At 39.3% G+C, this 13,692-nt stretch overlaps 1 protein-coding gene and 1 pseudogene across 1 annotated transcript in view; one reads left to right on the top strand and one right to left on the bottom strand.

The window, feature by feature from the left end:
- Fam168a (family with sequence similarity 168 member A) overlaps positions 1-13,692 on the top strand; it is a 143,291-nt gene that overhangs the window by 22,456 nt on the left and 107,143 nt on the right. The gene's annotated exons all lie outside the window — the stretch shown is intronic.
- Positions 10,650-13,341, bottom strand: LOC114623886 (annotated as a pseudogene).

Genomic DNA, 13,692 nt, shown 5'->3' with positions numbered 1-13,692 from the left:
TTCTTTCTTTCTTTCTTTCTTTCTTTCTTTCTTTCTTTCTTTCTTTCATGTATGAGTACACTGTTGCTGTCTTCAGACACACCAGAAGAGGGCATCAGATCTCCTTACAGATGGTCATGAGCCACCATGTGGTTGCTGGGAATTGAACTCAGGACCTCCGGAGAGCAACCAGTGTTCTTAATCTCTGAGCTGTCTCTCCAGCCCCAATTATATTTTTTCTAAAAAACAATTTATATAAATGTGGGTGTGGTGGCATAAACTTAGGATGCTGAGACAGGAGTACTGACCTGAATTAGACCAGCTTGGGCTACATAGTGAGTACCAGCTAGCCAGGTATTACATAGCAAGACCTTATCTTGAAAAAAAAGAATCAGAAAATAAATAACTTACATGACAGATGTTATATATGGAATATACTTCTTCCCTCACATACCTCATTCTCCATTATTGGAGATAGAAGCTTGCTATGTAGTTCATGCTGGTCTTGAACTCACAATCCTTCTATGTCTGCCTTTCAGGTACTGAGCTTATAGGCCTGTGCCACCATGTTTACTATGAAATGTATTTAAAATTTTTATTATTTATTTGTGTGTGTGTGTGTGAATCCATGTGTCATGGAATGTACGTGGAGGTCAGAAGACAGCTTGCAGGAATCTGTATTTCTTCCACCATGTGAGTTGCAGAGATTGAACTCAGGCCATTAGGGGTGATGGTAGCCACCTTGCCCTGCGGAGCCATCTTGCTGGCCCATGCAGTATTTTCTACCTTATTATTTTGTATCCATTCTGTAAGTAAGAAGTGAAATGAGGTAATTATACAAAACCTAAGTACAGAATCTGGACCCTAAATTCCAGACCTTCTGACTCCAAATCCTCCATTTTTTTGTCCCATCATACTTTTCATACTTTTCAGCTGTTGGTTAGAGCTTCAAATCTATTTTCTTAGAAATACATCATAGTACTTGTTTATATGGAAAATCAGTTCTTTCATTTAGGGTAATACATTTTTTTCATTTAAAGGCTAAAGAATTATTAGCTTTTAAAAAAAACTTGGGCCAGGCTAGAGAGATGGTGCAGCACTTAAGAGCACATGCTGCTCTTTCAGAGGACCTGGCTTCAATTCCCAGCATTCGTGATTACCTGTAAGTCTGGTCTCAGGGAATCTGATTCTCTGTTCAGGTTCTTTGAGCATCAGGCTCACAAACAGTGCGACACACATTTAGGCAAAATACACTTACACTTTAAAAATAAAAATAAAAATATTTTTTTTCCTTTTCTGGGCCAGAAAATTAACTCAGTGATTAAGAGTGATTTCTGCTTTTTTTGTGGCCATGGCTGTCCTGGAACTCAGAGATCAACCTGTCTCTGTCTCCCATGTGGATTAAAGTCATGCACCACTGGGCTAAAGTTAAATCTTTAAAACAAAAAACAGCAACAGAAACTCTTTCCTATGCGCCTTTCTTTTTTTAAGTCCAAGGCACAAACTTCCTGGTAGATCAACTCTAAGGGCTGTTTAAGGTTAGAGAAGACAATGTTGAGGGTGAAGGGAGAATGGTTATTATTTGGCACAGTATTTTCTGTAAACGTTAGGAGGAATGCATGAGTAAGAGGATTGATGCTAAGTCTGGTATTACCAGAGAGTGATAAAGCCAAAATTGCTAGTTTACTTTTATAACCTCTGCTTTGTCCTGAAACATTCTTGGTCACTATTTGATTCTATTTGAGAATTACAGTAACCCTAATTATAATGACATTTAATATTTAAGCCAGTTTAAGTTAACTGTCTAAAATCTTCATATAAGAGAGGATTTATGGAGCCTAGCATAACTGTCATTAGAGAGGTTTCATCTAGCAGCTGGTGGGAGCAGATACAGAGACCCACAGCCAAACAATAGGGGGAGCTTGGGGAATCCTGAAGAAGGGGAGAAAGGGATTTAGGAGCCAGAAGTGTCAAAGATATCTCTAGAAAACCACAGAATCAACTAACCAGGGCTCCTAGGGGCTCACAGAGACTGAACTGGCACTCAAGGAGCCTTTGTGAGACTGACCTAGGTCCTCTGCATGTATGTTGTGTAGGAGCTTGGTCTTCTTGTGGGACTCCTAGCAGTGGGAGCAGGGGCTGTTCCTGACTCTTGCTTGCTTTTGGGATCATTTTCCTCCTTGTGAGTTGCCTTGTACAGCCTTAATATGAGAGAGGTGCCTAGTCTTATTACAACTTGATAGGCCATGTTTGGTTGATATCCCCGGGAGGCCTGCCCTTTCCTGAAGGGAAATAGAACAGTGCATCTGGAGGAGAAGGGGTGGGGGCTAGGAGGAGAGGAGGGAGGGAAAACTGTGGTTGGGATATAATACATGAGAGAAGAATAAATAGAAAAATAGAGGGTTTATATTTAAGCATCTGTAACGCTTGAGGAAACGTTTTTCTTTACGTCTGGGTGAATTTAATCTTACTGAACTCCTTTAATTGCCTTGTCAGATTTGTTTTCTGTAAAGAAAGTAAGACACTAGCAAATTAGTTTTCTAATATTTTTCTTAACTGCATTTTAAATGAAGAAATTGAAGTGATGATATATTCTGTGAGTTCTTTTGTTATCTGTCTCTCACTCCCCTCTCCCCCCCCCCCCCCCGAATACTTTTAAGGCTATAGGGTTGCACTGTATAGCCTGGCTAGCCTGGTATTTGAGATTAATTTAAAGCAGCTCTCCTGCCTCAGCCTACCGGAAGTTCTAGGTTATAGGCATGAGCCAACACATCCCACTTGGAATCTTGCTTGCTCTCTCTTTTAAAAAAATGCTTATTGTTTTAAATTATGCTGTATACATATGTGGGTTATGTGCCTGGGAGTGCAGTTCCACAGAAGCCAGAGGAGGAAGTCTGACCCCTCTCAGAGTGTTACAGGCAGTTGTGAGCTTCCTGGCATGTGTTGTGTGGTGGGAACCAAACTTGGGCTCTCTGTAAGCCCACTCGTAACCACTGGACTGCTTCTCTAGCTTCAAGCTTGTTTTTAAAATTGGCATTAAAATAATAGAAGTTTTATCTTTTAGTTTGTGATTTTTTTTGAAACACAGTTTGCTTTATGGCCCTGGCTGGCCTAGAAATCACATATAGATCAGGATAGCCTCAAACTTGTGGGAGTCCTCCTGCCTCTTTCTATCTTCCAAGTATTGAGATTAAAAGTATGTGCCACCATACTTACCCCTAGAAGCTTTTTAACCCTATGAAAAATTTTGCAAACTTTGGAATTTCATAGAGCTGGAAGAGCTTATTCTTGTTTTATTGCTCTTATACTACAGATAAGGAACAGAAATCCGAACAAGTATTAATCTGTTCAAGGACATACAGTTTAAAAATGAAGAACCTGGGATTAGAATCTAGGTTTCCTTATATTTACCATAATTTTTTTCTTTGGAAATTACTTGCTCACTTTGGTGATGTCAAGGATAGCTAATGCCCCAAGGTGATATCACCTCAGGCTCAGGGACTCTGAGTCTTCTGTCCTGCAAATATGTGTTGTATCCCTTTCCTTTTAAAGAAGAAAAATTGGGCTGGAGAGATGGCTTAGCTGCTAAAGGCTAGGCTCACAACCAAAAATATAAAGAAGAAAAATTGTGAGCTTTAATTGCAACAGCTCAACAGAATCAAACAGCTCAAGGGCTAGTTCCATGAAGAGCCATCTTCCTTATTCTTGAGTAGAAGCCAATTGTACTGATTTAACTTATAGGCACTTTCACATCTGAATACAGTCATGTCAGAGTCACTATTTTTGCATATGACTATAGTTCAAAATATTTGAAAATTTTTAATCGCTTATTTTCATTTGATGTGCTTGTTTATGTTCTGGTAAGTTATTCCTCACCTAAGACTGTCAGCCATTTTTGTTGTTCCTGTTTGCAGATTTGTTTGTCATTAAGTAATCTGTTTATTACAAGATATTATAAAAGTTAGGGGTTTTATTTTTGAGCTAGGGCCTCACTCTGTAGACCTAGCTGGCTCGGCACTTTCTGTGTGGATCAGACTGGCCTATAATTCACAGAGATCTGCCTTCCAAGTGCTTGAATTAAAGGCATGTATCACCATGCCCAGCTCAGAGCTTTGAATCTTTAAAAAAAAATTGTAGCCGGGCAGTGGTGATGCATGCCTTTAATACCAGCACTTGGGAGGCAGAGACAGGTGGATTTCTGAGTTCGAGGCCAGCCTGGTCTACAGAGTGAGTTCCAGGACAGCCAGGGCTACATAGAGAAATCCTGTCTCAAAAAAACCAAAAAAAAAAAAAAAATTGTGTGTGTGTGCCCACATATGCACAGGTGCCGTTGGAAGCAAGAAGAGAGTGTCTTCTGATCCCCCAGAGCTATAGTTGTAAGCTATCTGGTGTGGATGCTGGGAACCAAACTTCAGTCCTTTACAAGAGCAGCAGACACAGTTAACTGCTGAGCCATCTTTCCAGCCCCACAGTTCTGAATCATGAATAGTTGGCTACAGTTCTGGGCCTGCTCTATGGCTTAGCATATATTAATTCAGCTCATTTCATTGTGTGTGTGCGTGCACACATGTGTGCTCACAAACACCTCCTTAATCTTGATAGTAGTATGAATAGCTAGTCGATTTTTAGGGCTCTGAAATATCTTGGTTATTTTTCTTACAGATTTTAAATTTAAATTGTGTGTGTGTGTGTGTGTGTGTGTGTGTGTGTCTAATTCAGTTCACCAGGCTTGTTCAATAAGCACTTTTACTCCCTGAGCCATCTTACTAGTCCTCTTTGCAGATTTTATAAGCATTGATGTTATATAGTTAAGAGTTCAGACTAATTGCTGAAACAGAGAACCAGACAGTTAGTGGCTAAGAAAGTATAGAAATTTATCTTTTATGTAACACTCAGAAGTAAGATGATTATTGCCAAAGTAGTCAGAGGTTCTGCTCCTTGAAATCATCCAGGGGAACCTCCATCCCTCTTTCCCATTGCTTTTATTTGCATCTTCACAGGCAACTTGTTATAACACATTCACCTTCTAGTCTCTGGGAAGGGAAAAGAAAGAGAGGGATGTATATTATTCTCTAAGGAAAGAGACTGAAGAGCTGATAGTGTAGCTCACTGGTAGAGTATGTGGTTAACATCCATTAGGATCCGGGTTCAGTTTCTAAGACCTCTTCCTCCTAATGAGCCGGAAGGTGTATTCCGTTTTTTTCTGGCATTTCATTCATTATATTTAGAACTGTGACATGCCTAGTTGTAAATACTACTGGGGAACACAGTTTCTGGCAGAGTTGCTTGTGCCCAGTTAAATCTTGGCAGAGAGTGAGAATGGGAGGAAAAATGGATACCGTTAGCAGTCTTCCTGAGTTGTTGTTAGCAGGCAATGATTTTATAACCCTCTTCCTTCCATTATTTTATCTAATTCTCACCAGAAACTTTGACGTAGATCTAATAACTGTTTTGTCAACTGAGAAACTGGATTTGAAGTATGAAATGACTGGTTACAAGGATATCTTAAAACTAAACTTGGTATCTTATTTTCCAAACCTTCTCTTCATGTTTCTTACCTTAGTGAGACACTGCTTTCTCACCCAGGCCAAGAATTTTGCTATCTTCCTGTCCAATATAACTAAGCTGGGCAGATATTATCACCTCAGCATTTTTTAGATCTGTGCCCTTCTCCATCCCCACAGCCTTAGCTCAGTCTTTAGCATCTCTGTCTGGACAACAGCTTTCATTTCCCCCCAGTGCTGCCAAACTCACTCTTCTCAGCCCAAGCTTGCCAAGTCATCTGTAGTCCCTGCTCCTCACTGTTTACTCTTCTGTTGCTACATCTTTGCTCGAGTCTTTGTTTCTGTTCAAATGGCTCCTGATCCTCTCTCAGCTTGGCCATACTTCCTCAGTAAAGCTGTTGCTCTCTTTTCCAGGTAAGGTTTGCTGTTTCTCTTCATGCTTCTGTGTTGATGCTTGCCATTGGTAATGCTGGAGGTGCTGTATTGTTAATATGTTTGCCTTTAATCACCAGCAGTTGGTCCTCTGGTAGAGTGGCTACTCAATAACTGCTTAAATGGAATGTGACAGACTAATACTTGAAGCCTAATCCTGAGTTTTTCTTATTATAATGACTCATTCCATGTTAACTATGTACATATTTCTCAAGAGTTTTTCCAAAACCAAATTTGGGCATCTGATCTTTCAGGAGCTGTTTTCCTTTGGCAGTCAAGAAGATGCTTGAAGATGGCTTTTTGAACTAATGGGCGCTTTTGTAGCATCACTATCTTTTTGTGTATTTAGGGTTAACATGAATAGTTTTATCAATACCTGTAAAAGTTCATCTCTTTGAAAAGTCAAGTTTTGAACTTAGGGCAATCAAACTGTGGGGAAATTATTTTTCTGATTTATATTTGAGGAATGTACTTTTTGGCTCTTTACTCAAATGCTACTATAGTTTGCTTATAATTTAGAATATAAAGAATTGCTAGCCGGGCAGTGGTGGCGCACGCCTTTAATCCCAGCACTTGGGAGGCAGAGACAGGTGAATTTCTGAGTTCGAGGCCAGCCTGGTCTACAGAGTGAGTTCCAGGACAGCCAGGACTACACAGAGAAACCCTGTCTCGAAAAACAAAAACAAAAAAAAACAAAAAAAAAAACAAAAAAAAAAGAATTGCTAGATATTTGGTTTATTTTCACATTTACTTTAAGAGACAAAAACTTTGTTTTAAAATTTTTGGGAAATGTAGGCCAATTAGAAAAAAAAAGGCATCCCCTTGATTTTACAAAGTACATGAAAATGAAGAGTGGGGTAATTTCTGTTTACAATAGGCACTGTTTAGGGAAAAATGGTGCACATCTCGGTGATGAGTATAAATTTAGTCTGGCCATTATAATTTCTGATCACTGAAGCTCACTTACAGTGGGTTTAAACCATCTGTTTTGGTGTTAATCCTTTAAAACCCAATTGGTGGAAGTTAACGAGATAAAAGGTAATAAAGCTTGAAATACTGCAGTCATTGGGTCTGGTTTACATTCCAACTAATTACATGCAAAGTAAAGTGTCTTTGGGAAAAAGGAAAGGGAGGAATTAATGCTGTAGTCAACTATTTTGATCGCAGCTTGAGCCCTGCACACCTGTCACTGGCTTGTGGAAGTTTTCCTCCATAATTAAGAGCTCCTCGCTCATGTTATTACTTAATTGGATGCCACAGGAGCTCGGTGAAACAGCGGAATCCTCTTAATTGCATACCAGCTTTTAAAACAAATCACCAATGTTTAATGTGGTATTGTTTTTATAAGCCTTCTCAGGGAACTGTTTTGATTGTTTCAGGTCCAAACGAAAATGTAGTCTCTGTTTTGGAGCGTTGAGAATACTGCTGTTTATAAAGTAGACTCAAATAAATTTCTGAAACATCTCTCCTTAAAGAGTAAGGAATGTAGTAACTAACATTTGCACAATGCTTTACGGTTTGGCCAGCTGTTTCCTTTGTTATAATTGTTATTATAGTTCTAAGAAGGGTATTATAACCATGTTCTGCATTTTACAGGTGAGGAAACTTCAGGTTAGAAAAGTGGTGTTCTGGTTAGGTTTTTGTCTTCTTGACAAAGTCATCTGGGTAGAGGAACCTGGGTTGAGAAAATGCCTCCATCAGAGTGGTCTGTAGGCAAGCTTATCAGGTTTTGTTTGTTTGTTTGTTTGTTTTGTTTGTTTGTTTTTTGTTTTTGATTAATGATTCATGTGGAAGGGCCCAGCCATGGGAATGGTCCTGGTTGTATAAGAAAGAAGGTTGAAATCTATTCATGGAAAGCAAGCCAGTAAGTAGGCAGTAGCACTCCTCTGAGGTTCCTGCTTTAGGTTCCTGCTTTGAGTTCCTGCCCTGATGTCTCTCAGTGATAGGCTGTAAACTGTAAGCCACATAAACCCTTTCCTCCCCAATTTGCTTTTGGTCATGCTGTTTACAGCAATAGAGGCTTCCTGCACAAAGCTGCATGGTTAGAAAAGCTGACAGAAACAAACACTTCATTCTGTACCTCCCTTTGGTATGTTATTAGGTATACATGTATCTAATTATATGTGGTTAATTATAATTGTTACGTTAGAGAAACTTGTTAACAGACTAGCTTTAGCAAAAAGTATCTTAATTTTTACAATAATTAGGTTAGGGATATTCAAAATTTAAAAGTTTCAGGGATTTTATTTATATCTTACTTTGTATGTATGTTCAATGAATATCATTCAATTGTTGAATGTGTGACACTTGCACTGTATTTTGTCATATCGTTTTGACATACTGTTGGTACTCAGATGTTGGTTGAATTGTATCGCTTCTTAAAGAAAATCTGTTTATTTTTAAGCCATTATAAATTAAAAGGAAGTTGCATCAAATAGTACATAGAAAGGCTTGGGTATAGGTTAGTGGTGAAGTTCCTGCCTATCCTATACAAGTGCCTAGGTTCAATGCCCAGCACTTGAAGAATAGTGCACAGGGTTCTTTCTATTCTTTCCTAGCTTTTTCTATTGTGACATCATAAACAAAGTAAAGTAATACTAAAGCTAGATCTATGACAACAGTGGATACTATTAAATGAACCACAGACTTTATTCACCTTTTACCACTGTCTGAGAAATCATACATATGTGTATAGTTCTGTATAGTTTTATTTCTTGTACAGATTGGTGTAATCACTACCACAATTAAAGATACTGACATGTTCTATCACCAAAAGGAAACTCTCTTGTGCTACATCATTATATTTATGACCATACCTTCCTTCTCACCCAACTCAGTCCTTATCCGCTGGCAATACAAGTATACTCTTTATCTGTTTAATTTTGTCCTTTTGAGAATGATGCATAAATGGAATCATGTAGTTTATTATCTTTTGAGATTGACTTTACAAAGCATGATGTCCTTGAGACACTCACCTAGGTTATTGCATGTATCTTTGTTTTGTTCCTTTTGGGGATAGGTGTTGCTAGGTATTCAGTCCTCATTCCCTAATCAGATAATAAAGTGGTGCTGTGCCAGCTGCCTCCAGTCCCTGTTTTGTTCCTTTTTGTTACTGAGTAGTATTCTCTCATAAGGATATAGAGGGGTGGTGTAGTCATTCATCTGTTCAAGATTATTTGAGTTGATAGTCCTAATTTTCTACTATAAATGAAGCTGTTATAAACTTTTGTTTTCTTTCTCCAGGGACAGGGTTTCTCTGTGTAGCCCTGGCTATCCTGGAACTCACTCTATAGACCAGGCTGGCCTCAAACTCAGAGATCTGCCTGCCTCTGCCTCCCAAGTTCTGGAACTAAAGATATGCACCACCACTGACTGGCCAAGAGTATTCTTTCCTTTTGGATTGGTTTTAACACTTTGGCTATAACTGTGTAGATTTATTTCTGGACTCTAATTTTATCGAGATGGTTAATAAATTCCTGGTGTGCAGAAATCAGGGGTTGGATGGCTGTACTACTTGAAGATGATGTTAAAGGTAGCCTGGTGAAATTGCTGAGGTTGGGAGTATAGTACCTGACCTAGGTTTTCCAAACCTTATCAGCATCTTTTCAAGGACAGAGACTAGTGCTTTGTTTAGGGACAGGAATGAAAGGCAAAAACATTGAGCTGAAGCAGCCTGTCACTTTTTCAAGGGACAGGGTGGGACTTAGTGATCTTATTCCTATAGCAACCTCTCTACACAGGCACAGTGTGAAGCTTTGGACAGATCGCAGCCCCTCCATAGTGGTGGTTTCCTTTTGGAGAAGTTAACACTGCATGTCATCGTTCTGCAATTCCATAACTACATAGCAAATTTAGCCTTCATATAGTGTTATGATTAAGACGAGTCTCTGGAGCCTTCTTGAGTTCTTTCCACAGACTTTGGATGAATATCTTTCTTTCTTTTCTTTTTTTTTTTTTTTTTAAGATTTATTTATTATATATGAATACACTGTAGCTGTCTTCAGACACACCAGAAGAGGGCATCAGATCTCATTACAGATGGTTGTGAGCCACCATGTGGTTGCTGGGATTTGAACTCAGGACCTCTGGAAGTGCAGTCAGTGCTCTTAACCACTGAGCCATCTCTCCAGCCCGGATGAATATCTTTCATTTCCCTGTCTCATGAAGGGAACATTGGGGCTTAGAGGTCATTTACTTTCCTCCTGTTCATTGTCTTCTGTGTCCTTGAGGTGATAGGTGTGTGATGGATGTGTGTTGGCTGCTTTCTGTTTTAGTCTAAAGAACTGGAGATGTAGCTTCATTGAGATGATGCTTGCCTAGTATACAGAAAGTCCTGAGTTCAAATCCCACCGCTGCAAATATAGCCAATGACAACTTTTATAAACCAGCTTTTGATCCTAATCTCAAGTCTACCAATAGTGACTGGTTTAAGAATGGACATGTGAGGGTAGGCATGATGATCCAATGCCTTTAACTCCAGCACTCTGGAGGCAGAGGTAGGAGGAAGCTCTGTGAATTCAAGGCCAGCTTGGTTTGTGCATAGGGAGTGTGTACTTGCCCAAAGTGTGACTAAGAAAGCATGAGAAGAATGCTGCCAACCTTGATAAGTGTTCTCAGCTCAGATAGAAATACAAGAAAGTGACTTGTTTTTCTGGTGATATCCTTCCACTATTTTTTTTTCAGTGATTAATAGCATATTTATTCATCCAAGAATTAGAGTCATCCTTGTCAAACTTAGTAGGAGAGGTTAAATGTTTGGTCCAATTTTCCTTCCTATCCAGGAAGTCTTTCCTTTTTGTCCATGTGTGTTTTGAAAATACAATACTAGAAGATGAAGGGCCCAAATGGTGCCACAGCTCCTAAAAACAAGTTCTTAGGAGTGGGTCTGAAATTAGCATAAATATTTGCTGATTTTGTGTAGGTCCAACAAATAAAGGCTGGATCTTTGATGTGTGTTTCGTGTTTGGGATCATTGTACTAAAGCAAGTACTCCTTGTCTTAGGGTTTTATTGCTGTGATGAGACACCCATGACCCAGGCAACTCTTACAAAGGCAAACATTTAATTGAGGCTGGCTTACAGTGTTAGAGGTTCAGTTCATTATCATCACACCTGACATCGATGAACTTCCTCCAATAAGGCCACACCTTCTAATAGTGCTACTTCCCATTGGCCAATCATATTCAAACCACCACACTCCTGTTTAAGCTGGGGGTCCCTTATACTTAAGTGTTCAACCTGCACCTTTTGGGTCTCCAGAGACATGCCATACTCAGCTGAGTCAAGTCAGGTACTGGGGAGAGTGGCCCCGAGGCACAGGCATATACTTGGAATCTGGTATCTTAGCTCTTGGTGCACATCTGCCCTACTATTTATTTATACTATTTATTTAAACTGAGGAGATATAAATGCCTACCTCTCAAAGCAAGGGATAAATGATTGTAAATCTATATAGAAGTATCTTGGAACCATCTGAGGATTAGTTCTTTTTTTTTTTTTTTTTTTTTGCTGATGGGTGTGACTTAAGCAAGGCTAGATTATGAAATATGCTCAAGGGCTGCGCCATGGATCAATGAGCAAGAGAACTTGCTGCCAAGCCTGACACTTTGGAGCCCATGGTGGAAAGAAAGAACCAACTCTCAAGAAAGTTGTTCTTTGACTTCCATATGCCTCAGTCTTGAGTGCTGGCATTACAGGCCTATGCCACCATATCTTGATGTGATCTTCTTTGGGTTAGTCTTGAATTTCTGGTGGTTGGTGCCTATAATGGCAAGTGAGAGCCTGAGGAAAAATGGTAAAAGTTGATTTCTAGAACTGGTCTGGGGAAAGAAAGTGTGTAGGGATATTTATTACTCAGTGAAACATTGTTAAGCACAGTAATGGTGTAGGCACTGCCAGAAGAGTGCTTGCCCTCTTGGAGGAAACATCCCTACAAATTCAGATTTGGTCAGTGTGGGATCTGGGGAACCTGTGGAAACCCTGTTTTACAGTAGTGGCTCAGTATAGCCTCATCTTTGTCACTGGAGACTGTCTAAAAGGGTGTTAGGTGGTAGTTCCGACTTATTCCTCTCCAGCTGGGAACTTCTAGTAGAACTGGAGAGACATGTCAGGGGCCTAGGCCTCAGTTATAGCACAGAGAGGGACTGGATGAAGAAGAAGATAGGCAACTATTTGAAATAACTTACCACTCTCTCAAGAGTTCTGAGTTGTATCGATCTATATTCTAAGTTAAACTTTATCATTTCTCTATGAATTATCCTAGATAAGTCAGTGTGAAAATAGCATTGTAATGCTTACCTTCAAGGGTACTATTAGATTAGTGTTGTTTTGGACAAAGTCTCACCAGATAACCCAGGCTGGCCTCCAATTTAAGATTTCTACTTTTCAAGTTTTCTAAGTGCAGTCATTGACATGTGCCAGAGTGGCATGCTAGAGAAAATGTTTATAAATCTCCAGCCACAGTGTCTGTCATATGGTATATATTCAAATAAAGGTTAATTGTATTGCTGTTAGGCAAAGTTTGTGAAACTAAGCCTTCAAATTAGCCCTATTTTGCTCATCTGTGACCCCTTGGAGGTTCTTTGTTTAATATTTGTTTCAGTTCCATTCAAAATCACTGAATTTTGCAGGATGCAGTGGTACATGCTTTTAATCTCAGCACCTGAGAAGCAGAGGCAGACTATCTCTGTGAGTCAGCCTGGTCTACAGCTAGGGCTATACAGTGACATCATCTTTGGAAAAAAAGGCAAAAAGAAAATTCAACATATTCAGTTTTAATGAGTATATTGCATTGCATGATAAGATTGTGTGTGTTTGTCTCTGTGTCTCTCTCCTATGTTGCTGTTTATTTCTTGAGACAGGCTCTTGACATGTTGCATAGACTGACATCAAGCTTTCAAACCTTTTGGTTCAGTCTCCTGAGTGTTGGAATTACATCTAAGTGTCATTGAAGCCTGGCCAGGTGAAACTTGTTGTTATGTATTTGGACTGTTCTCTTTTCTCTGGATATTACCAGCAACACTGTAATAAACATCTTTGGTTGTCAATATGTCCAGATGTCCATAAGCATTTTGTTCATATGTTTGCTTTATTTTGAGACAGTGTCTAATCTAGCTCTCCAGTTCTTGTGTCAGCTTCCTTGTGCTAGGATTACAGGTGTGTACCACCATTCTTGTCTGGTCTGTATTTTAGATAGCGTTCTTAGGATAAACAATAAAGACAATAGGAGTTGAGTTGTTTTTAAGGATGTTTGTACGTAACAGTTGAATTGTTTCCTTAGATTATTGCATTAACAAACCATTTGCTAAGTGAAAGAATGAATGTTCTCCAGGAAAACTGTACCTAGTTGTACTCTCCAGAGGGGCAGATGCCTGCAGTTCTCCCACACTGCCTTTCTTAGTTGATCCTCCAGTATCCTCTGTCCTCATTTGTCCATAGTTGGGGCTTACTCTGTTGTTGCATTCAGACTTTGTTACTTTCTCTAACTTAGGGCAGATCAAGTCAAGCCCTTATTCCTGCTTTGCTAAAGGAGAGACAATTTCTTCTCATTTGGTCATAGTCCCTACAAACACCCTTCCTCATTTCAGTAGTATATCTTCTGATTCATAGTCATCCTTGAAATTTTAGAGATTTGAAATATTTGACCAACCTTATAGGTAATATTCAACATATGGACAGAAAACAAAGTAGAATTGAAGAAAGGAAATCCAGAATTAGTTTCTGAGAAACCAAATAGGATACTGTTTCTTAGTATACATGAGAAATTGTAACCTTTAGTG

The sequence above is a fragment of the Grammomys surdaster genome, unplaced genomic scaffold (assembly GCF_004785775.1).
Source record: "Grammomys surdaster isolate TR1022 unplaced genomic scaffold, NIH_TR_1.0 203, whole genome shotgun sequence".
Classification (NCBI taxonomy): Eukaryota; Metazoa; Chordata; class Mammalia; order Rodentia; family Muridae; genus Grammomys; species Grammomys surdaster.
This window is presented reverse-complemented; position numbering and strand designations above follow the sequence as displayed.